The sequence below is a fragment of the Ixodes scapularis genome, unplaced genomic scaffold, assembly GCF_016920785.2.
Source record: "Ixodes scapularis isolate PalLabHiFi unplaced genomic scaffold, ASM1692078v2 PGA_scaffold4__175_contigs__length_147842914, whole genome shotgun sequence".
NCBI classification, from domain to species: domain Eukaryota; kingdom Metazoa; phylum Arthropoda; class Arachnida; order Ixodida; family Ixodidae; genus Ixodes; species Ixodes scapularis.
The window spans coordinates 119,911,685-119,936,486 of NW_024609879.1; positions in this window are offsets into that span (position 1 = coordinate 119,911,685).

Genomic DNA, 24,802 nt, shown 5'->3' on the forward strand with positions numbered 1-24,802 from the left:
GACGAGCGGATACGTATATTTAATTGACCGAGCTCAGAATGACCTGTGGCAGTGGCATTGAAGCTTATTTTTCCACAATCAAACGCAGACGTAATTTTGAATCTACCCGCTTGGTGAAGGATTGCTACTTGTCGCGAACTAATCACAAATTTTTATTTTGCAGTTTCTATATGGCTACAGCTAGCAGGTGCTGTTTTCATTAAGGTGAGGATTTCACATTCTGTTTTCAATCATCAAGTTTTTGAATAAGAGTCCTAAACAATTAACTTTCTTTTGCTGTAAATGCCAGATCCTCCAGTTCAGGAATATGTTAAATATATTTGGTATGAATAAGTCCAGTGTTTTGCTTCTTTATTCACAATTTCACAACAGCAACATTTTTTTAATTTATCACTCAGAAATACACACAAGAAGAGACTGCGTTGCAGAGAAATGTTGCGCTGAACGTGATATTCCAACTCGTTTATAGTTTTATTGGTAGCCGATATAATATATTGGATTCCAATATCCATAATACGCTGAGTATATTGGAATCATAAACCCTTATTGGATCCCCATACGACACATGGGGATCCAATAAGGGTTTATACGGTATTGGATTCCAATATTTTCAGCGTATTATGGATATTGGAATCCCATAACAAATCCTTATTGTAATACAATACAATAAATGTAATGTTTTCCAATACACTGTCTATATTGTATTGCAATACAATAAAAAGATATTGTTTACCAATATCCATAATACGCTGTTTATATTGGGGTTTTCCATAGGGTCGACACATTTGATGCACGGCACGTTCAACTTAAAAAGCACATTCAGGGGCAGTATCTAGACTCCTTCATATGATCGTCGTCGCTGTTTCAGATAACATTCCAGATGAACAACGAAGAACGAACCGCGCCCGGTACGTCATCCATGCAACACCCTGCTAATACGAAACAATTGCGAACTAAAAAAAAAGGCCCCCGAGAAAACTGAAAAAAGAGAGAGAAAAAAAAAACAAAAAAAAAGTGTTTGCTTGTACGTCACTTGACCGGCGTGTTGAAAATGGTGACCTTCGACCTTCTCCCGTCCTTGCGGCATTGGTGTGTCCGTGTGTAGTAGGACGGGGAAAAGAGATTTTCGTGTACGCGCCCTTCCCCCTCCCACCAACCCCCTACCCCGCATTCCTCGCTCACGTGGGGGGTTGGGCAGATGGGGCAGAGGGGGTCCGTCGGGAAAACGGGAAGGGGTCTTTGTTTGAAAAGAACCTCCCTATATCGTCTGCGATGATTGCAGAATCCGGTTTGGATTCGCGGTGCTGCAACACTGCACTTGATCTGTTCTGAAGTCACAAGACAAGGGAACTCGATTAAGGTATGCTGAGTACTTCTATTTATGGTATATTTATTAACTGCGGCTTCAGAAAGTGTTTTATTTTGAGCGCGTTCTCTAGCTTCCAAAGTGCGCGCCATGCTCTATTCCTTTTGGCACTTTGTGTCTTATTTTGTTATGCAGCACAGAGACCTGATATTCAATCGTATCGAGCAAAACGCCAGTTCAACCGATGGCTTTTTTGGCTGTGTTTTGCAGACCCTGGCAGGATCTCTTTACCGTAAAGGCATGTTCACATATAATAATAATAATATAATAATAATACTTTATTTCCTCTCCAGGGAGCGGAGGGGCAAGGACAAAAAGCTGCATACAGCAACTGGACAAGGTCCCTGCCCCGATACAAACGGCAGAAAGTAGTGATGACATGTTCTATAATCACTCATTTACAAAAAGAATGAAACAAGAAAAACAAAACTACACGCATACAATAAAAATTAAGCAGTGGTCAACCAAAAAACGTGTGGGTTAAAATTTGTTAGTCAGAGCTAGTGAAAGACATAAACAGGGACATTATATGGGACTTGGAGACAACTTCCGGTATGACGTGATATTGAATCAATTCGTTTAGTAAGTGAGGTAGATTGTAGCTTGTTGATTGATGTCCATATGATGTACGAAATGTCGGCACAAACCATGGTTCCGCATGTCTTGTATTATGACTTGTAAGATGCTTGTTTAGACTAAAAAAGTCAATTATAAAGGTGTTGTTTGCGAGTAGGGCAGATCTGTAAAGGCATGTGATTCTGAGTTTATAAAGAAAAGATATACTTAGAATGTTTAACTGACTGAAAATAATTAGCAGTGCTCTCATTCCATGCGAGATTTGCTAATATTCTAATTGATTTTTTCTGTGCACGAATGATGTTAAGTATGGTATGTTTCGTAGTTGTACCCCATATTAGATGACAATATGTTAGATCAGGAACAACAAGAGCATTGTATAATATTTTTTTAATATTGCATGGTAGGCTGCATTTATGTTTATTTATCAGCCCATTTATTCTATCTATCTTTGTACGGGTGTGATTCATCTGTATGCCCCATGTGAGGTGCTCGGTAAAATAAGCGCCCAAAGATTTTATTTCACTTACATCCTCTATTTTATGGTTGTCCAGATGAAGATATGTTGGCCTACAAATTAATTTATTTCTGGGTCTAAAGAAAATCGCTTTAGGTTTATTAGGGTTTATTTGCAGACAATTTTCGTCCATGTATCTTTGCAAATTTCTAAAATAGCTATTTGCTTCTAAAACCATATCAGTCGGGTCGGTACCACTAATAAGAAAAGTCCTATCATCGGCATAGGCTATTATTTTTGCTGATATCATTATGGTAAAAACGTCATTAATGTAAAGTATGAAGAGAAGAGGGCCTAATATGCTGCCCTGGGGCACACCTGTTGTAATAGTATCAAGTGGAGAAAAAGAAGAGTTTATTCAGACGCATTGAGACCGATACTGCAAATAAGATTGAATTAATAATGCTGCGCTTCCTTTAATACCATAAGCGTGAAGTTTAATGTTTAGTATATTATGGTTTATGTGGTCAACCGCTTTAGTCAGGTCAATAAATATACCAAGTACGAGTTTTTTTGTCTCAAATGCTTCAACAATTATGCAGCAGAGAGCTACAAGCATAGCGCTGACTTAGCGCTAAGCGCGTGCTGACGGGAGCTTTCACCAGCTTTGTATCGCACCGCCAAAAACTGTTGCTCACGGCAGACGAAAAGCACCTCATGACACGTGAGCAGCGCTACTTCAACACTTCGCTGCGTGTGAGAACCGGCCTTAATGGAGACATTCATTCGATTGTACAGACTTTCGCGTTGATGGCGGGAGTTCGTTCCATCACTCTGAAGCATAGTTTGAGCACGCACAGGCTGGGTCTGTAATTCGCAGCGAACGGTCTACTAAAAATATAATATTGCGCTGGTCGGCTGTCAACAGATCGCATATTAGATGTAAACCATTGGAGCACATTTGTAGCGTATTTGTTATCTTATTATATGTGTGTTAAATCTAACACTTTTTTTGAGCGATCGGGTATTTCACGCTGCCCCTGTTGCTAATAATCCGAATTCCTCGCAAGGAGGCAAGAAGCTGCCGGTACCCCAATAAATGGTGCTTGAATCACGACTGGTTTGGATAGCCGTCCCAGTGTTCAAGCCATCGTCGACGCAAGTGCACTCTTCGGAATTTGGCCTTATCGTGGATTCTACCGCCCAGGAACTTCGACTTCAGTCATCCTTGAATGCGATGTGTATCTAGGAAGCAATAAAGCTACGTTTAACCTGAACTGCACAATTTCGTTTAGGAGATTTGTGGCTCGGGACCATATGTAACGGATAAACCTTTAGTCCCAGGGGTCTAAATCCAAGGGCGCAGCGTTTAGACCCAGGGGTCCAAGCGCAAGGGCCTAACAGTTGGTCCTCAGGGTTCATTTGAAGCGGTGTAACAGTTAGTCCCAACGGTGCTAGTGTGAGAGACTAATGGAGGGGTGCAATTGTTAACCCCTTTCCCGTTAGTCCCCGAGGGGACTATTGGTTGTGGCAACGCGCTTGCTCCCCTCGGGGACCAAGTCGCGCTCCCCTTTTTCTTAGTGTGTAGTTTGGTGTCCTAAACACCTCCATCAAAGTAACTCAAGCTAGGCCCCCTAAAAGACAGCAGAGTTTAGCGCGCTATTTTACGGTGAGCCCGAGATAACGAAAACCTGTTACATCGGCACGCGAATAATATACTTCACTTCGCCTAATGTACGGGTGTTGCCGACGGTACAACCAGGGGGGACTAATCAAATATCTTTAGAAACGCAACGCTATGAAGTTCGTCAAGTTTCTGTACGCGTTGTATTATTGCTGAACCAGTCATATACAGGAAAGGCCCAGCGTCTTGAATTTTTAGTATACGAGTTCATGGTTGGAAGTGATTGTGCCTTTGACTGCGCTCGTTGATATGGTTAAACCGAGTTCGGGGTCTCCATTCATAGTCACGCTCTTTTTTAGCGCGGTAATATCTATGATAATGTCGTCACTCATGGCCGTCAGTATTAGCATATCAGCGAGACCGCGCCATCAACGACAGCCATTATAATTATAATCTTTAGCGTACCAACTGCGTACAGGTGGGCGACTTAAGACCTCGAAGCATAACGATAGGCCTAGCGTTAAGTCTGACGTCAGGCCTGCGTATACCCGCGTCCCCCCTCCCGCTGCGCGGCCAGCAGTTCGGCTGGCCCCTTAGTAACGATGACGCCGTTGCTATGGTGCCACATAACGCGTCGCAGCGAATTTGAATTCAGGTGCCGTTTTTCTGCTACAAACGGCTACAGACTTCGCTCCATGTGAGAGTTAATGCTTTCGCAATAAAACTAAGTCACTAACTTCCCTTCCTCGTACAAAACTGGATAAATATTTATCGAGCAATCCTTCATGAGGCTGAATTAACCTTGTAATGGGGAGCATTTGAGAAAAAAAGTTAGTATCTTGGTTTTTAAGCCACCGATGAAAGTAAGTTTCTGTCCTTGAATGAAAAGCTGTCAATTCAAGAGTTATTTTGAAATCATCGAGGTGAATTGGTCGGTGCTATTCGATCTGTTTATGAAGTTTACTCGATCTGTTTATTCGATCTGCTTATTAAGCTTAATTTATCTGTTTATTAAGTTTACATCTTACGTTCAGTTGCCACCTTTTTATTGAAAATTTGACGTTCCTTTTTCCACGTAAAGCGTTTTAACATATACATATGGAAAGTACCTCTTACAAAAAGTTTAATAAGCTTGGAAGAAATTTTAATATTAATATTTTTCCTTCAAACAGAGTGAATTAATTGCTCCTTAATCTGAATTTTTTTTTTATTTCAAATGTAAAACGGAATTAAACCAACTCGCTTTTTTATTTAGAGTTGCAGCGCCGTTCCGATCAATACCTCACATTACTGCCTTCCGTGAATATACGTGCACGGTGAACAACCGTTTTAATTACGAAACTGAGTAGCATGTTGGTAATTACAATTTAAATATTTTCTTATGTTAATCATTACAGATGTTCGCACAAAAGCAATGGGTAAAGTAAAATTATGTAAATGTTAAATACTAGATTTACAGGGGATTTTTATCTGCGTAGAGTCGAACTATAAGTAAGCATTCTTTTTGTTGTTTATACGTATGCTCTTTATAATATTATGGAACTAAATCGGCTTAGTTCTGCCGTCTCTGTTGCAAACAGTGATGCGAATAAAAAAGGTGCTGCTTTAATTTATCGTTCAACGTGAATCCTGCAGTGTTGGGGCCAATAATGTGGTCTGTAATCTTTAAGGGGTAACTTGCTAAATTTTGAAGTACATTTTGGTAAGTTATTTGTTCTGATGAGTCTAGTTAATGACAGGTTTGCCTAACATAAGGGCCAGGATCGAATATAGTTACGACTCGAGACGTCTAGAGGTCCTCCTCTCACAGGACACTTCATATAAAAGAGAGTGATGCTGTTACGTTTATAAAAAAAACTGCTTAATAACGCTTTGATCATTGATGGCTTATCAGATGCCGGCTAAGTAAATGAGTAACAAACGAATTCATCGTGTTGCAACTTTGACTGGACGATCTCTAATGCGGACCGAGGATTCGGTGTGGTGGCTCGCTGACTGTACACACGAACCAAAATGGCGGCGCCCACAACAACGCCGGGGAATGGAGTGCCGATACTCTAAGCGCAGCTCATTTAGTGGCTCTAATCTCGCCTACTCCAAAAGTCCCCCGCCCAAAAAAATAAAAAAATAAAAAAATAAAATAAACGCTGCTACTGCCGCGTCAAAGACGGCCGCAGTCGGGAAGGTGACTGAAGCGTCAAACTTTACCGCTTCCGTTTGGGATCTTGCGAAGCGACACTGCGACAGAAGTGGATTACTGCAGTGCGACGCATAAAGTAAGTGAATTTTACAGAAATTGTTGACGAGAACGAAAATATATGTGCAGGCTTGGAAAGTGGTCTGGCGAACTCGTTTTGTACTCTACTCGGAAAAATAACATATTTGAGCTCATATCGCAGGCGATGCATATGGAAGCAGCAAAACATCACCTGCCAGTTCTGTACCCTTTTATTTTATATTTTTTTGCTTTGCCCCAAAACACCTGAACCGCGCGTTGACAAAACTAAATAAAGTTAGGCTGTACCAACTCACTTATTAAAGCATCGTTGCCCATCTTCCCCTAACATAAAAAGGAAGCGGGTAGGAAAAAAAAAGCCTTCCCGAGAGAAAGAAAAAAAAGATATCTGCGCCGTACAGCGTCGAACATGCGCCGAACCCATAGCGGCACCATCTGTCGACAGCCTGGGATATTCCAAGGAGAAACTAACTCTCGCTACGGTTACTCTCGAGTTCGAGTGAGGGTTAAGGGAGAGTATCATCGAGAGAAGCGGTCGCAAAAGAGTAACTTAGATGAAAAGAGAGTTAAAAAAGAGTAAGTTAGGGCACTTACTATCCTTTGGCACCTTCTTTTTTTTTTTTGGAGTTTAGCGTTGCAGCAGACAAACCAACGAAGAAATGTTATGCTCATGTCTGTCATGTCCGTCACAGCCCGTCGCTCGCTGCCTTGTTAGTCTTTGCCCGTAGAACGTCGGAACCTGCCCATGATCGACCGAAATGTCAACAGTCCGGTTTACTATTCAAAGCTTTCGACACCGTGCATGAGCCGCACGAAGGCTGATAGAGATATCGTGAGCCCGATTGCGCAGCCAACACGCTACCGCGGATCTGGCAGAGTACGTGCGCTAGCTCGACCTGCAACGTTTACTACTACCAAATTGAATAAAGGGGACCTTTATTCATTTGACGGAGGTAATCCATACTGCGTGTATTTTAGCTTAATGTCCAACAAAGTGTAGACTCGATCGACGTGCGAGTGACGAAAGGAGAGTCCGCCACGAAGGAAGCCACGATCGGCTAGCACCGAACACATTCCCCCTCACCACATTCCACCAGTGCCGCTCACAACTCCGAAAATGAAAAGAGCGAACAACGAGGGGCGGGGGGGGGGGGGGGGGGGGGGGGGGGTGGAACTGGCCTTCTGTCCCGAAAACAAAGCGAAGTATTCATGCAAGAAGGGTACACTTCAAACATAGGGTCAGGGGCATCCTTTCCTGAGTCAATAAGACGCACGTTTACTTTGTTTCAGCTTTGGTCCGAACGCAGCCGGTGTTATGAGCCGAAGGGCCAATCAAACAGCGAAAGAGCACAATGTCATGGCGGGCACTCTGCAGTTGATAAGACCAATCTTTATTCGCCGTCTCTCTGGGCGTTCTCCTCCGCCCGCTAGTCCTATCAAGCGCAGAAAGCACTCCATGGCATTACGCTTTTTGTGCAAGCCCGCGTTTGCCCACACCAGGTGTGTGCACTGTGCATGCGCGGAAACCGAATTCGAGTGAACTGAAGCCTCTGTGCATGCGCAGTGCCGTCGACAGCGCCACCGAAGCTGCATGACGTCGGGGACGCGTGTTGGTCTACACTCTAAGAAAAAATGGAGGAAAAAAGTAGCAACGGCGCGTCTTCCTCCCTTCTACTGACGCGCCCCCAACCGGACGCGAGAAAAGGGGAGGAACGAAACGTTTTTCTCCTTCTCCAGGCAGACGGGAAAAAGCTTTCGCCCTCCCGACTCATCTTCTTTCGGTTTCGTTTTTCGAGCAGGTCGCGCACGTTGTTTAATAAATAGCTGTTGAGTTCATTGAGCTTCAGCGGCAGTAAAGGCCCCTGTAATTCCGTTTTCTAGTCTAAACGTGCAGAACATTTCGGTTGCATTGACGCTTTTATCACTAATTTTATCAAACGAGCAAACGAAGCCGCTGGAAACAGCGAAGTTGCGGAGCAGTGCCAGCAGTGCCACGTACACTGGGGGATGGCCGTCTCCGGATTGCGGGGCTCGCACGCGCGGCGAACCGATGGAACTACAGTCGCTACAGTAGCGAAACCACGCGGAACTGTGTCGACGTTTTCGACGTTATGGAAACCGCAAGAACTCCGTCCAAGACAGGCAGGTTTTGCTGCCGGCTGCCTGGGTGCCTTCCGCGCTGAGTTCGGTTCTGTTTTCCGATGCCGAGTGCAACCGGCGTTCAACGTGGTTCTGTATTTGTGCGTGTCAGCAACATAGCTGCAACATCGTGATGGCAGTGTTGTGGGTTGTGAACAGAAGACTGGAATTATCGCCGATGTGACCGTGTGTTCGCGTATCAGTGGTGTAACAACAATATGAGATCGTAAACTGTCGGGCATTGATGCAATTGGGCGGGCCGTGATGAGGGGGCGGGGTGTCGCAGGTTGACATTCCGCTTTACATTAAAAAGTTTAATACCACTTGAGGGATTACGTGCAATCGATCAACGTGCGGATAGTCATGTTGGAACGCTGGTCTGAACAGTAGAAGCTCCTATCGCTATCGTACAATGGCCAATATGACTGTCGGAATTGTCTTGTCCCCGCTAGCGATTGCGCTCTGGGGCAAGGACTGAACAGTACGAAATCGTGACGGAAAGTACGTATATTTACAGTATGGAATTCCGGCATTAAAAAACAATAGAAGGTAAAATCGAAAAAAAAAAGCTGCCCTTTATTTTGCTGTTTAAATATACTACGGTTCCTGGAGAAACTGCCTTCCAAGTGGCGCGCTGGGATGAGCGCTAGACGTTTTGGGCTCGCCACGGCGTAGCTCCGTACACTGAACACCTGCCGCAAGTCGCGGCTTTGACTGCATTCAAGTTGATCGAAAAGCGATTTCTCAGCATGTGAAGCATTACTTCCAGCTGAGTGAATATCCGCTCTACAGAGATTAATTCAAGACGGCAATTGCAGCTTTGCGCGAACAGCACAAATAGAAAAACGAATAGAAATACAGGCTACGACGTGCCGTGTGGGGAAACAAACTCATGGCTTCGAACCGCATTAGGGCGGCTCGATTTATAGGCTTTCAAATAATTACGGCTTGATCGAGCGTTTACTTTTAATAAGAGATTCATCCCTTGAGCCATTTAAAATACTTTCAGAGGTATGACATTGCTGGGAAAAAATCAACATGCTGGGAATATTTTTTATTGCTTAGGGGGTCACCGAAAAGTTCCGTACGTTCAAAACGACCAGTATAAAAGACGGAAGCGCAGAGCACGGGTGTAGTGTTCGGGTTAGTGTGGTGTTCCGTTGTATTAATATTTGTGTGTGTGCCGTGTATGTGCTCAATGTATGTTCACCTAATGCTTGTAATAAGTGTAATGAGTGTGTATAGTAGAGGATCCCCAAGCGCAGGGGAGCGGCTCTGAAGCGCGGTAGTGGCCTGAAAAAAATTAATAATTTTTTGTAGAACATGAATTGGGCGGTACCAAGCGCCACCTAGCCTAGCTGCTTGCAATTACTCTGCTTGACCCCGCCATCTGGTGGCTAGCGATTTAACCTTTCACGCTACGCGATAAACAGCGGCTTCGAGTTTGTTCTTTCGAGAGCGGCTTTTGGTTTCGCTGATTGAGTTTGCCCTTCTCTGTGATGTGCGGTTGACGAAGGAATTGTGACTCGAGGAACACCAAAGGTAAGACTCAAAGTGCGCGAAGTAACTGGGTATCGGTTGTCTCCGTTTAACATCGCAGTGCTGTCGACGAGAAGACTGAGTAACTGCTTTCGAAACGCAAGTTTCTGTACCTGTGGGGGGAATCTGGCTTCGGAAATAAACACAGTTTGCGGAAAGCTCGTGTGACGCTTTTATTTGCTGCTGCTCTCGTCCCGTACAAGAGACGTAGCGTCCTGGTTAAGCCTTATTGGGCTCGATTTGCTCGATTCGGGGCCGCCATATTGAGATGCAAGCGACAGAGGAACGTTGCTCCCCTGCTTCAGGGACGAACGTTTCTCCCTTTCTAAAGGAACATAGGTTACAAGACCGTTCCTCCCCTAAGGGAGGACTATCCATACCCTTTTTTCTAAGAGTGTATAGCTGGGCTCTGTTTGGGGGCGAAGTCGAGAGAATCGAAGGCACGTTTTGTTGGTCCAAGTCCCTTTTTCCGCTGCCTAAACTCGTAAGGCGTGCAAACAGCCTGAAAAAAAAAATCTTCAGTGTGCAAACATAGCTAGAGTTTGGCTTTGGATTGTGGATTAAAGTGGTTTTTGGATTGTAAAACAGGGTTGCCAAACGCAAATCTCTGAAGATCACGCGTGATAGCCGAGAAACCGCCAACTGCCTCTCGGTGTGACGGAACGGGGCCACTCGCGAAACGCATCCGCAACCGCTTAGCAAACCCAGCTCAACCGCCAGTGTGAATTAATGCGCCATAAATGCGTCGCCATGCCGCCCTTTTTTTCGGTTCGCAATTGTTTTATTTTGTAATAGCAAAGGCACCAAGACGACAAGTGCCATAACGATGCACTTTTTTGCGCTGCTTGATTTGCGCTATTCGAGCGTAGCCATAGCTGCGGTCGGACTCGGTGTTAAACGGAAAATGAAGTTTAAAGGTTTTCGCGATTCGTGACGGCTAGTCCTTGGAGAGCCGGTATTTTCTGAGCGAAATTTTGAAGGGTTTAGTTTTGTGCATTTCCGAAGGTCTGAGCCCCGAGTTTGTGGGCTGATATACGCAGAGTGATCACGCATAAAATTGTGATGGTATCCGACGAACGAACCATACGTCGTCAGTTAGCGTGGCTTTTTTGCATGCAAGCTGCAAATTGTCCAAATAATTACTCTTAATAAATTTTTCTACTAATCGATCATTGGGGCATATATTGAATGTCTTGTAAATGATAATTAAAGGTAGAATAGACAATTCTGCTCATTCTTTGCTGAATTGTCTAATTTTAGGAAGTGTAAGGATCTTCGCAGGGTTGTCTACTTTTATGAGAAAAAAAGTATATTCTTAATTCGTTGTGTATCACCCTCTCTAGGATCGAAGTCTGATACGAATGACAACCCAACTGAACAGAAATATTGATGGCCTGTACATCAGCAGACTCATCTACGAAGGTTCGGTCCGCCTTGGCTTACGCTCCACGGCGAGATTATCTATTCATCGCGACCTATCCAAAGTGCGGCACGACCTGGGTTCAACACGTCGTTTAAAACATCACTATACTTCGTCTCAGCTTCGGTCCGAGCGCGGCCCATGTTATAAGCCAAAGGGCCAATCAAACAGCGAAAGAGGCACAACGTCATGGCGTGCTCTCTGCAGTTGATTGGACCAGCCTGTATTCGCCGTCTCTCTGTGCGTGCTCCTCCGCCGGCTAGTCCTATGAAGCGCAGAGAGCACGCCATCCCTTACAAAAATATGTATGGACACTTCTAGGACGCTCTATAGACCAGCGTCCATAGGGAGTACAAAAGGCATCTATAGGCGGACCACGACCTCTGTTGCCTCCGTGAAGTCGTCCTATGGCTGCCCTATAGAATATTGGCCAACGGACGTTCTATGGACGTCCTATTCTATGGGTGATGTGTGGTCATCCTATATCCTCTCTATGGCAAGGCACCATATAGAGTCCATAGGGACTCTATAGGGTGTCTACACAGGGTCTTTACGGTGTCTATAGGGTGCGTGTAGAAAACCCATACGAAGTCTACAAGGAGTCCCTAGGGAAGCCATACAAGGTCTACACAGGGTCCTCATGGGGTCTGCAGAAAAGCCATACAAGCTCTACAGGGAGTCGCTACAAGGTCCGCAGAGAAGCCACTCAGTCTGCAGGGCGTCTGCTATGGGGTCCGCACCGACCAACGTTTCTAGAGCAAGTCAGTTGGGAAACCGCTAAAGAGCTTGCTCTGAAAAAGTGGCACCGATCTGTACTCGAAAACCAAATTAATTGTGATCGCAGCGCCACCATTCCACCCGCAGCGGCCACTCGGATAACTGCACGACTGCGTGTGTTGGTTTGGGACTATCGATATTCGACAGCATGTGACTGTTCTGCTTTGGCTTTAATCGGCCACTTTGGCGCCGAAACATATACGGTAGAAGAAAGGTTTCATGGATGCCAGCCCCCGTCTCCCAGGCGGACACGCCGTGAATTGCCACCGAAGTTAGGACGCACCCAAATCGGGACGCGCTACCTGAAGTCGCCGGTGAGGCATGGCTGTAAAAAAAAATATTAATTGTGCCGCAAAACCCTGTAAGCTAAAAGTGTATGCAAACATCACGCTCTTGTCAGTTTGTACTGATCTCCAATAAAGGGTTCTACAAAAAGAGCTTTTCCCTATTTGTTTTTACGCAAAAACGTGCTCTGTAAAAGTCATTTTAAAGAGTGTAGGGTCCTTAGGGGTCTGCAAAGAAGCCATTCAACGTCTATAAAGAGTACGTAAGGGGTTCACAGGGAAGCCATACAGGGTCCACAGGGAAGCCATACAGGGTCCACAGGGAAGCCATACAGGGTCTACACGGGCTCCTCATGGAGTCTGCAGAGAAGCAATACAGGGTCTGCACGGAGTCCCTACGGGGTCCATAGAGAAGCCACTTTAAACGATGGTGGTACCGCGGTGTGAGAATCGCACTCCCTAGCTCCTGGATGATTGGCATCATAATAAAATGGCTTGCCTACACTTTTCTGACGTGAAAAAAAACATAAAGTAAATTTCTGATACTGCGCGTATATAGCAAAACTACAATTACTAAAGGTCTACCTCGGGGGGCCCAAGTGCTTGTTGTTAAAACGCGAACGGGCTTCGCTATCACAGAAGACATGGTGGCAAGGTGGCGGTACAACCAACTGTGCAATCAAGAAGGCGATCCCCCACCACCTCCAATCACACGTTGCAGCAGCTGCTCCGCAGATCAAGCACCGACCATCAGACATCTCATCTGGGAATGTGACGGACTAAAAGACGTCAGAGAGAAGCACCGACCACCAGGTGTGACCTCCTACGAGGGGTGGGTTACTCCGGTACAGGACCAAAAAACGACCTTGCTCGCACTGTGGAGCTTCGCTTGTGAAGCCTCCATAGTGCGCCGCACCTAACTCGTAACACCCCTTTAGCCCCTTCCCAAACAGGCCAAGTGCCACCCTTTTTCGGAATAAATTTGTTACTACTACTACTTATGCGTCGCGCGCAGACCCAGCCTAGTATACCGCTTTTTAACGACGATCATCCAGATGACCGCAATTTTGATAGGCACCAGTGCGCCCACTATGGGTTGTGAAAGTTGCGAATATCTACGAGGGCCGCAGCGACCCACATACACCTACCTCCCACTGAGAAAGTAAAAACATTATTCCGGCACATACTAAACACTTCCATCTCCACAATGAGTATACCCTGAGGTTGGATATGCCTCTAGACATCAATGTAACATATTGATACCCGGAACTTAATTAACAACTCTTTAACTCGGAAACCTCACTACACCTGAAGAAAACGTCTACCCGGCATCACTTTGTTAATGCCCCAATATATAGCTCACACCATAGAGAGGCAATAGGATGACCATAGACTCACCGGGACCATAGAACGGAAATAGGAAGGAATGAAAAACTTTTTCTTTCGCGAAGATCTCTATAGCGTTTTTGTGTCCATTCTGTGGCAAACCAATGGTACATAGACGGTCTAAGAACTGTCTACAGGAATCCATAGGATGGACAAAGATGTAATAGAACGGCAAAGGATGGACATAGGACGTCCATACATATTTTTGTAGGGGATGACGTTGTGCCTCTTTCGCTGTTTGATTGGCCCTTTGGCTTATAACATCGGCCGCGCTCGGACCGAAGCTGAAATGAAGTATAGCGAGGGCAGACCACCCGACGACTTCAACGAGTTTATGCTGCAGATGCGTTTTCTACAGTTCCTGGAAGAAGAAGGCGTCGAGAAGATGATTAAAGACTCATCTACCGTTTTCAAAGTGTCCCCGTTCAAAAGAAGCCAAGTACATCTGCATCACCAGAAACCCATTCGACTGCTGCGTGTCCTACTGGAAACCACACCAAGAGCGCCCGCGCACACCAGATTCTAGACCTCACGTTCGAACAGTATTTTGAGATGTTCATGAATGCAAAGTTTAATACGGAGGTTACTTTGACTACTCTCTTGCGTGGTACAAACGTCGGAATAATGCGAATGTGTTCTTCTTCACGTTCGAGCAACTTAAGTAGGGCAAAAGGGGTCGCGTTCTTAAAAGGGTACGGAAAGAATGAGTCAAGCATGACGGATTATAACCGTAAATGATAATCGCACGTTTGTATTTTGAACGACTGGCTATATTTTCCCTCCCAAACGGTGCACTCGAGCAAGCGCTCGAAGAGAAGCGAGCGGAGAGCGCGATGCGTCATGGGATATCCGGCGCCAAGGGCGTACCAACCGGGGGGGGGGGGGGGGGGGGGGGGGGAAGGGGCGGCGAGGGGGGCGCTTGCCTCCCCAGTTCTCAGTGTGGGGAGGCAAGTCATCTGTTTTGCCCCCCCCCCCCCCCCTGAAACGGCCGCCACTGGGCAGGGGAAATACTGGCCGGCGGCGCCCAAGGAATGCCAAGGGCACTGCTCCCCCGACCCGCGCGGGCATATTTTTAACGCGCAGGCGATACAAACCCTAGCAATGGCGCTCACGCCGGATTGGCTGGTTCGTGGAGCCTTGCTCCACGAACAAGGCTCCACGGTCCCCTTGCGGAATTTATCCGCGGGACGTGGGCCGGACCGGCCGTCCGGACCAGGACGTAGGCCCTTACAAAAAATAAGGTTTTGCTTGCTTGCTTGGATATAGGCGCTGCCGCCGTGTACATAGGCAGCGGATGCAATGCGAGTTTCAGAAGAGGTGGCGTAACTTAGCGGTGGGATGTCTGCCTCATACGTATCAGACCCGGGTTATATTTATGGTGTGGGTTACTTCTTTTTAGTATGGTACGTTGTTGGGCTAGTTGGTTCATCTTAGTAAAACATATCAAATAGCGCAAGAGAAAGACAAGGGCAAGAAGTATACAGGATTTCTTTTTATTTTTTTTTCCTGGAACATTTTTTTTTGCGGAGGCGTTTGGCTATATTTACATTCCTTTTTTACCATTAACACTAAAAAAAAAAAGAAAAAAAGAAACGAACGTTGTTGACGAAACATTGCTGGACTAAATCGTATGGGACTATTTACGGAAGTGCTTGGAGGACAGCGGGGCTTGGGTTACCGACTGGACGCCGCAAAGCGGCGTGTACGGGGGGAGGGGGGGGGGGGGCTAAGTGGGTAATAGATTTGTAATTAGCAGCCGCACACTGTCGCCGCGAAGCGGCGTGAACGCAGGCGCGGGGGTGGGTTAACGCACTTCGAGTGATACACGCGCCGTCCGAATCCGAAATTTAAGTTCCCGCGCGTTGCCGAGCGCCAGTCTGGCGTGAGTGTCGTTGCTAGGGGGTCTATCGCCTGCGCCGTAAAAGGAGCCGGTGACCAAGGCGCCGGGTGCGCATGCACAATTGGCCCTCTCGCCCCCCCCCCCCCCCCCCCCGCACTCTTTTACAACGCCTACACGTACACACGCCGTAAGCGTTAGTAATGGACCGAATCTGCCGAACTTCAGATTCGGCAAAGCTCCGCACATGCTGGTATGTTGTAGGAAAGTTCGGCAAAGATTCGGAAAAAAGTTTGGCAAATGTCTGCGCACCCACACGAAGGCGACGGGGCAATGGATCGCAAATAAACGCCCCGCAGTCGAACGGTTTAGTAGAACAATCGGTTACGGCGAGGTCTGGAGTAGGCTACACGGTTACTGTGCGTTTGTGAGCTTTTGCGAGTGTGGTTCTCTTCAATATTTTCTGCCTCAGGAACAGAAGATCGACCAGTAATTTGCTCAGTCCACTGCAGAAGTGCAAATGATGCGGTGCAGTCTGGATAACGTGATATTCATTTGACCTCTCCATTGATGCAACGAGGTAGCTGAAACATTGACTGGCAACTGACAATTACCCTCACTGTGCGCAGCCCACTGCCGCCAAACGGAGCAGAGTCACGAGAGCTTGCCAGAATGTATGGGATGCATCTGGCATCCACGTCGTATTGTGATACATTTTTTCTCGCTTCGTTTCTTTCCTTTTGAGATTCTTTCTGTAGCGTGTATATTCTGTACATTTATATGTCTGTTTCGTTTTTTCATATGTGCTGGCGGGCTGGCAGCAGACGCTTACAACCTACTAAAAAAAAAGTAATTAAGTTAAGTTACTGAGTATTAGCCTCAAAAGTAATTTCAGTAGAGCAGAAATTACTCAAATGGAAATTAATTAAGTAAATTACTAATTACCGTAAAAAAGTAGCGATTTACTTTTGAAGTTACTTTTATTTTTTTTTCTATGCTAACAAGGAAGTACTTACATAGGTTTTGATGCGTGAGCGAAATTCTGCTAGCCGAATATAAAGCGGCGTGTGTTTTCACAGGAATGCTTTAATAGCTGGTTCTGCTTCTGAATGCCTAATTGTTGTGTACTTCTTCTGGTCAAGGATGTTTTGCGGATGTATCATTTCACCTTTGAGGTTTAGCACTGCCTGAGCTTGATTTTGCAGACAGTGTTTGATTGCTTACAGTGTTGCGTAAAGTACGTTAAAAACTACTTGGAAGTTCAAAGTAAATGAGAGGTTATGTACTTCAAGTAAAGTAGTAAGTACACCAGGTGCAATGTACTTTAAGGAACATACTATAAATACAATGAACTTCCAAATTAATGTATAAGTACTCTTTAACACACTCTTTCAGAATGCCCTTTCATTCCCTATACATCGTTTTTTTGTTCTTTTTTGCCGGTATGCATTGCCTTAGGGGAAATCGGGGGTGCACCAGGTTTTTCGGGAAGAACAAAAAAATCGGAGGTGCATCAGTTTTTTTTTTCTTTTTTTTTTTTGGAAATGGCGGCGGCTAATACGTTATAAAGTAAATGCTTTATTCTCGCTGACAAACCGTTAACACAACCAACTTATAAGGCACTTATTTGTGTCGGTCTTATAGCCGCCATTTCTTCACACAGAAAAATGACCAGATGACGTCTCGAAAGACAGCACAAGCTATACAGGAGCACCAGATTAACTCCAGAGCGGGTGCTGCACTTCTTTACCTCCATTGAGTGAGGATGCAGTGTGCGCACCTCCTGTAGTGGGCAAGAATTCCTACATTGGGGAGAAGCGGGGACCAGCCCTCTCTTCAAATGCGTCGAGTCTCCTTGAGCTTCGGGATACAAAGAAACGCCAGCATTCGGAGCTAATCACACAGTTACTCGGCTTCTCTTGCGTCCTGTCTGTTCGCTCCCCGCGCCTCGTAGCAGTGTTGTTGCAGTGGGGGGGGGGGGGGGGGGGGGGGGGTTCGTTAAAATTGTGGGGGGTTTTGAACCTTCCAACTCACTTTCTTCCTTCCCCCCTTTTTCTACGCCACATGCTTCCCCCTCTGCAAATATCAGCTGATCTTCCAACATCTTTTCTCTGTTGATAGACACAACCACTAAAATTAGAGAGTAATTTGTAATTTGAGTGGAAGTCACTCGGAAAGGTAGTTAAACTACTGCTTACCAGAATAGAAATGTAATTGAAAGTTACTAAACTACCCAGAAAACTAGTTAAACTACAGTAATTTGAGTAAAATAGTTGAACTACTTACAAGTCTGGCTGGCAGGCGCTCTGCTTAAGGGTGTTCACCTATAGCCCCGCACACCATCACATGGGCCAAGAAAAGTGCAGTTTTACAGCAGAGGCGAAATCAGCAGGGTCCAAGATGGTGACAATGGAGGATGGGGGACTGTTCCAGTCGCTGATGGCATCAAAAATAAATGACTGATTGAAAGCGTTAGTAGAGCCAGAAATGCGTTTGATGGTGCAGACTTTGTTTAGGCGAAAAGGTGTTCGGTCGGGGGTTAATAACAAAGTGGTTTTGAGGTCGGGAATGTGGTAGTAGAGTTTACGAATAAGGCACAGCTGAGAAACTTTGCTGCGAAGCTGCAAAGAGGACATGGTTAGTTGAGTTTTTAGCGCCGATACACTGCAAGAAAAGTCATAAGTGGATAAAATGAAGCGAGCACCTCTGTTCTGAACTGCCTCTAGGGTATTGATGAGGTACACTTGATGGGGATTCCAGATGGTTGAAGCATATTCTAATTTTGGTCTGACGTACGTGTCAAAGGTTAGCTTACGGACAAAGGGTGGAGCGCTTTTTAATTTACGTCTTTTTAGTCCATGAGTTCTAGGTGAATCGGCAGTAATAGCTTCAATGTGGTTATTCCAGGAAAGGTCAAATGTTAGTCTTACACTAAGGTATTTATACAAAGTAGCGGTCTCAATCAGATCGGACTCCAAGAAGGAATTAAATGACAGGGTGGTTTTTTCCTGATGAAGTGAAATAATTTGCATTTAGACTTGTTTAATAACATAATCCACTCTTTGCACCATTTGTTAATTTTATCTAGATCTTCCTGAAGCTGGTTATTTTGCACACAAGTTACGTTGTTATAGATGACGCAGTTGTCGGCGAAAAAGCGTATTTTTGGAGAAATCCCATTGGGACTGTCATTAATAAATATTAAAAGGAGTAAGGGCCCAAGTACGAACCCCTGAGGAACACCAGAAGATACATTTATTAAGGAAGATTCATGATCATTATGGACGTGAGCTGTACACGGGAATAAAGAAAGTCACGAATCCATGCAAACGGTTATTGGTCGAGGCAAAGAGATGATAGTTTAGAAAGAATGCGTTGATGGGGGACACGGTCGAACGCTTTGGAAAAACAAATTGCGTCAGTCTCGACATGACATTCAAAGTTTGTGTGCAACTCATGGATGAAATCGCAGAGCTGTGTTTTGCAGGAAAGTACCTTTTGAAAACCGTGCTGCTGTTTAAAGGAAAGAAATCGGATGAAAGGTGCCTCATAATATTGGAGTAGAGGATATGCTCAAGTAGTTTACGAGAAATTGAAGTCAAAGAAATAGGGTGATAATTAGATGCGGAACAGCGGCAGCCTTGTTTAAAGACTGGGATTACCCTTCCCACCTTCCGGTCAGATGGAATGCAGCTTTGAGATAAGGACTGATTAAAAATGAGTTTCAAATGCTCACTAGAAATAACGCTAGTGTTTCTTTTAAATTTTAGATTTGATGTTATCGGTTTCAGCGGACGAAGTAAGTTTTAGTTTATCAATCACTTTTTTAATACCAGCGGAGTTAACGTTAACAGGCTGCATGCGCTCGTAAAGCTCTTCAGGGAGAGTGGGGACGGAGTCCAAGCACTCGTTCGTAAACACTGATGAAAGGTATTCTTTAAACACAGAACTATCATGCTCGACGATGCACATCCGACATTCCTAACCCTCCCCATCTTCCTAAACGTCCGTGTGTGTCCTAACACCAGAAACCGGAATTTTAAAGGTTATAAACGGCACGTTGCGAATATAGAACGCGCACTTCCGTGCAAAGCTGACGTCAAGTGACTCAAATCGAAAAAACATGCATATTTACAATATTGTTATCTCGTCTCGTGAAGGCGCAGCAACCATTGCACCCGTTTTTGCGCACGAAACGGTGACTCCCAGAGAAAGTAAGAACGCAGTGATTGCCTTCATTTTAACAATGTAAACACACTTGCAGGCGTGCGCTGATGAAGCCTCAAAATCAACTCTCGTAGCGTGATTCGCGACTGTTCCGGCTACTACCCAACCTCGTTGTCACGCCCCTTTCTGCAAGCATGCACTAAAATTGCGAGTAAACACAGAAAAGCGACATCGATACAGTTATCTTCTAGAATATCACCTTATTTAGTCATAACTGTTTCAATAGACACCACATGTTGTATTTATTGTAAGAAGAAAAAACAAAATTTTTTCGTCAAAAAAAAAACAAGATATCAATGTTAAGTCTGGTAACATTGTATTTTTGCCACATCATTGCCAAATCCTTAGAAAAGTTGGGCAAAAGTTGCGCCGAATTTTCGATTCGGCAAAAGTTTGGCCCATCACTAGTAAAAAATGTGCGACCCAGGGCCTGGTTTGGCCCCCCACTCAAGAAACAAGTTAGTACGCCACTTTCCGGCGTAAACAAAAGCAGAAAGAAAAAATTTCCCGCGTTCGTGGAGTAGCAAGGCAGGCGTAGTCATGAGCTTTGACCTTGGTGGCGTTGTCAGCGTTGTGGTGGTGTCATTAGCGTCAGCGTGTTACAACCGAGCCGTTCGAAGTACCCGTGGGGTGGCGAGCGTGTGGCTGGCCTAAGGAGCACGTAGCTTCCACAACACTGTCAGCTTAGTGCTGCACGGGGTGGGGAAAACAACTTTTGTTCGAGTTTTGAGCGACGGGCTAATCTTCTAGGGGGAGAATGACTGTTTTCGGTTGCACGAACGAGGGTCCGAGAAAGAGGGGAGTCCTTCCTTTCTGTCTTCTGGGACCGTTTGGTACAATGCGCGATTTGAGAGTTGAGCTAGGAGGAAAGCTAAGAAGGAAAATGTTGAAATTCCAAAGGGCGGCGCTGCTCCGAAGGAATCTGCCACGTCACGACTACATAACAGAGTCCACAACGTTGCCAGACTACCTCCCAAATAGGCTCCGCATGCATCCACCAGGTGCACATTGAAGATCGTTTATTTAGCTTTAAACTTAGTTTTCTTGCGCTTTTCAACGAAAGACTGGTGTTTTTGAGGTTAGGGTACAACAGGCAACACATTAAAGCTAGAAAATGATCGCTGAAATTTCGTTTCCCTACCCCTTTAAAGGGATACTACAACGAAATTTCGGCGCTCATTTTTTGGTCTATACGTGTTCAAAAGAGCAGTATCACATGGAACATTTATTTATTTATTTATTTATTTACAGATACTACTGCCTTCTCAAGGAGGGCCTTGTAGGACGGGCTTCTGAACAATGACTGAAACGTACAATATGGGACAAGGCCAGTGCAACGAACATATTAAAGAGCAGAAACCGTGAAACCGACAACCGAAATACTGCACAACAATGAAACGAAACAGTGAGCATCATTATACTTTGCCATGTACATTTTAGCATTTACGCTAGAAAGCGAACAAGACATTGAACATACAAATATCTTGTTAAAAAAAGTCTCGAAAAGGAATTTTAAAGGGATTGTCCGGTCGAAGCCGGAAGTACTTAAGTTCTTGCGCTCGTTACGTCGAGGGAGCCTTCATATAGGCAAACGTCATTTTTATTTTGATATATGATCTCTCGTTATTAATTAAACCTTTCATGAGGATATGTGCGAAACTGCACCCCGAATTTCGCCAGTGTCAATGGCTGACATCCGTAGGTGCTGCGTGACGTCACAAAACGCAAAGGTTTGTCGGATGGTCGGGATAACAAGCGTTGGTCGATGGATGTCTTGTATTTTGTTTCGAATTATATAGCCTCCTATGCAGTACCCTACTGGAATGCGGTACTTTTAATGCAGTTCCTAAGCACGTGCAAAAGAAGTCACGCTTTTTAGCAGGATATTACTCGCACACAGCCATGAGCTTCGAGCAAACGTATGCCGTTTCGCGCAAACACAACTGCGACGGACGCCGATCGAACTAGGGGCGCTTGCAAAGCAAAAGGTGCAGATTTCGCCTCTGAAGCGGTACACGAAGCGGCATCTGGGTACACATTTCGGCGGATCCACTGGATCGGTGATGAGGCTGCGGGTCATTGCCTCAGAGGCGATGTCCGCGGGTCGAAGGCAGACGGCGAATCGTTCAAATGCATGTCGCCACTTGACTTGGACGAGTTTGGTGAATCGTAGTCACGCTCCATTTTCACACGCGGGTCACACATATCGGGCTGCACGCGTGCTAAATACAACTTCTGGTATCATTTCGAGATGGCCTAGCCGTTGGTTTCGGTTTCGCTGCATAATCAAGATCTGTTCGATTCGGCCGGGAAGTTCTGAACTATAGTCGATTACAAGTCTAGAAGGTAGCGGCAAATGGCCCCTCAAAGGCAATCTTTGCATTTCGACGATAGGTTCGCGGCATCAGGATGATTTTGCGTCGGGAGTCACTGGCGGCAGCGCGCGATCGGTATACCGGTCACCTCCTAATAGCGGGTTCGTTTCACACGCACTGGCACCGTTCGAGTTCTCTCCCAGAATGCATCGCACTCGCAGAGTGTTGCACGGAAAACTCGAGTCAAACGAACTCGCCCAATGCACCGAGTGCAGAAGACTGCTGTTGCCGCCATCTATGTTGTAGAAAGAGTACCGACCTCAAACCGAAACTAGCGCCTTGCTGTTCAGAGTGATGGGTGGGAATGCGAGAGTGCAGTCACTACCAACGTTTATCTACAAACGTTGAACGCTGCAACCTGTGGTTTATAGTTGCGATGACTTCAAGCAACTCGGCTGCCGTAAAGAGAGCTACAGACGGCGTAAATTTCCGCATCCAGCTGTCTACAAAGCAGCTGGTTGCGATTTTTCAATTCTGATAACCGTTTACACTGAAGAAAACTGATGATGCTGTCCAAGCAGAAGCTTGACCCGTTCGAGCATGGTATTATGCGTGAACCACTGAAAGGGTATAGCTTAAAACTAGTCTGTTGGAATATCCAGCAAAACTTTTCGTGGGACTTTCGATTTCGATCGTCATTACAGGTGGATCCGATATTAGTCTTGGTGAGGACGTCGAGAACGAGAGCTTTCTCGAACAAAATACGACGGGGAAAGTTAGCTGACGTAGGTAAATGTTAAACATGATGATATTGCCCAAGCCTCGAGTAAAGTAGTCACTATGTTTAGCTTTCTCGTATGCTTATTGGGCAGTCAGAGGTTTCTGCTGGGGCAGTTTTGTCGTCAAATGTTCAATTTTTCACCCGCATACAGATGGGGATAAACATCTCGGGGGCCGCTGATGCGTTTGTTCTGAGCATTTCTTGACACACTGGTATATTTCAGCGCCTGTACGGCAACAGAGCGACCTGCAAATAAAGCACGGATTGTTAATTGCTTCTTTCATGAAATAGCAGACGCTCACCAATTCAAGCTCGCGTTTCATTATGTTGCCCGCGAAACGCAATTTCTATCAAAATTTTTTTTTTTTTTTTTTTTTTTTTTTCATTTCGGTTTTGCGACACATCGTAGCAGACGAACCCTCCGTCGTCTGCTCCCGCTCCTCGCCGGCCTCGCCGGGGCGAGGCATGACGGGATTGCATTTTGGCGCACGCCCGATTTTCTCGGTGCAGCGAGTGCATGCACGCGTGGGGTGAGGCAGCTGAAACGAACTCGGGGAGTGCAACCACTCGTGGAGTGCCTGCCGAAACGAACTCGCTTTACGCCGCGAGTGGGCACGCGTGGACACGAGTGCCGTGAAACGAACTCGCTATTAGACGAAGGCCTGGCGATAGCGTCTTGGCCAAGACAGTTATCCACCGTAACTTTGGCGTCACGTTGAAGCGAGAATCGGCAAAAATGACGATTCTCGGCGTTTTCCCCACGCCCGTTAGTGGTCGTCCACAGATACCAGCGGACAAAGCATGCAGTATTATGCTCAGCTACGGGGACATGCGAGTGCCAACGCACTAAATCCCAGACCTCTGCAATGTATCGGAGTCGTCAATATGCATCTAAGAGCAACTGAGGGCGGGGACTATCAAGAGGGCAATACCTTTCCCGTGTTTGTAAGAATATCAACACTGTGGATCCCCAGATAGCATCAAAAAGAAACAATTTACGTGAGCAAATATTTCAATACTCACCGCAGGGAGCCAAACCTACGCGAGGAGGTGCCTAAAACGCTTTCAGAATATCATAATCAAGCAAATTCCTACCCTCGGTTTTGATCTCAATTCCGCGTCCACCGCGTCCGCGGGTACGTTATTACCATAAATGAGAGGAAATGCAACCTCCGTATCGGCGTTATTGTTAAACATTGCAGACATTTGAGCAAGAGCTGCGAAAAATGGCACCGCAAGCAGAGACGGGCGAGGAGTGTCGTCTGCTATCGCCGTCTGCTCTTGTCGTCTGTTTCTGCACGGAGCCGATGCAAGATTGTTGAGGAACTGGGTCTGAACTCGTTCAGAAACTGGGATGAATCGAACGCGCCAGTGCAGCGGTCGTGCAACTTCCGGTTGAATCGAATGCACCAGTTCCTGCACTGCTGAACTAGTTGAGCCAGTTCAGGCGAATCGAACAGACCTAAATTGATTGATCCGATTTGGGCGAGGAGTGGGTGGACGTACTTTAATATCGTTGGCATAGCATCATACCTCAGCTTACAAGCCTTCTGTCCGCTTAGAGCTCAGCTCGTAGCTTCCTTCTGTGAGATGATTGCTGCAGAAGCGGGATCTCGATCTTGACGGGAACCCAGTCCCTACGCACGACGACGATGCACGACGACGATCCACTTTGCTCGTCACTGCACGTCTCGCGGAAAAGTGCGGAACGTCATGTCTTGGCTCGCATGTGCTGCCCGGTGGTTGTGGCACCCAACCGCGCAACAAAAATCTCACCCAACCATGAAACAAGTCGAGCACAACAACGAAAACGAAGCACGCTGAGGCGTTCACTCGCA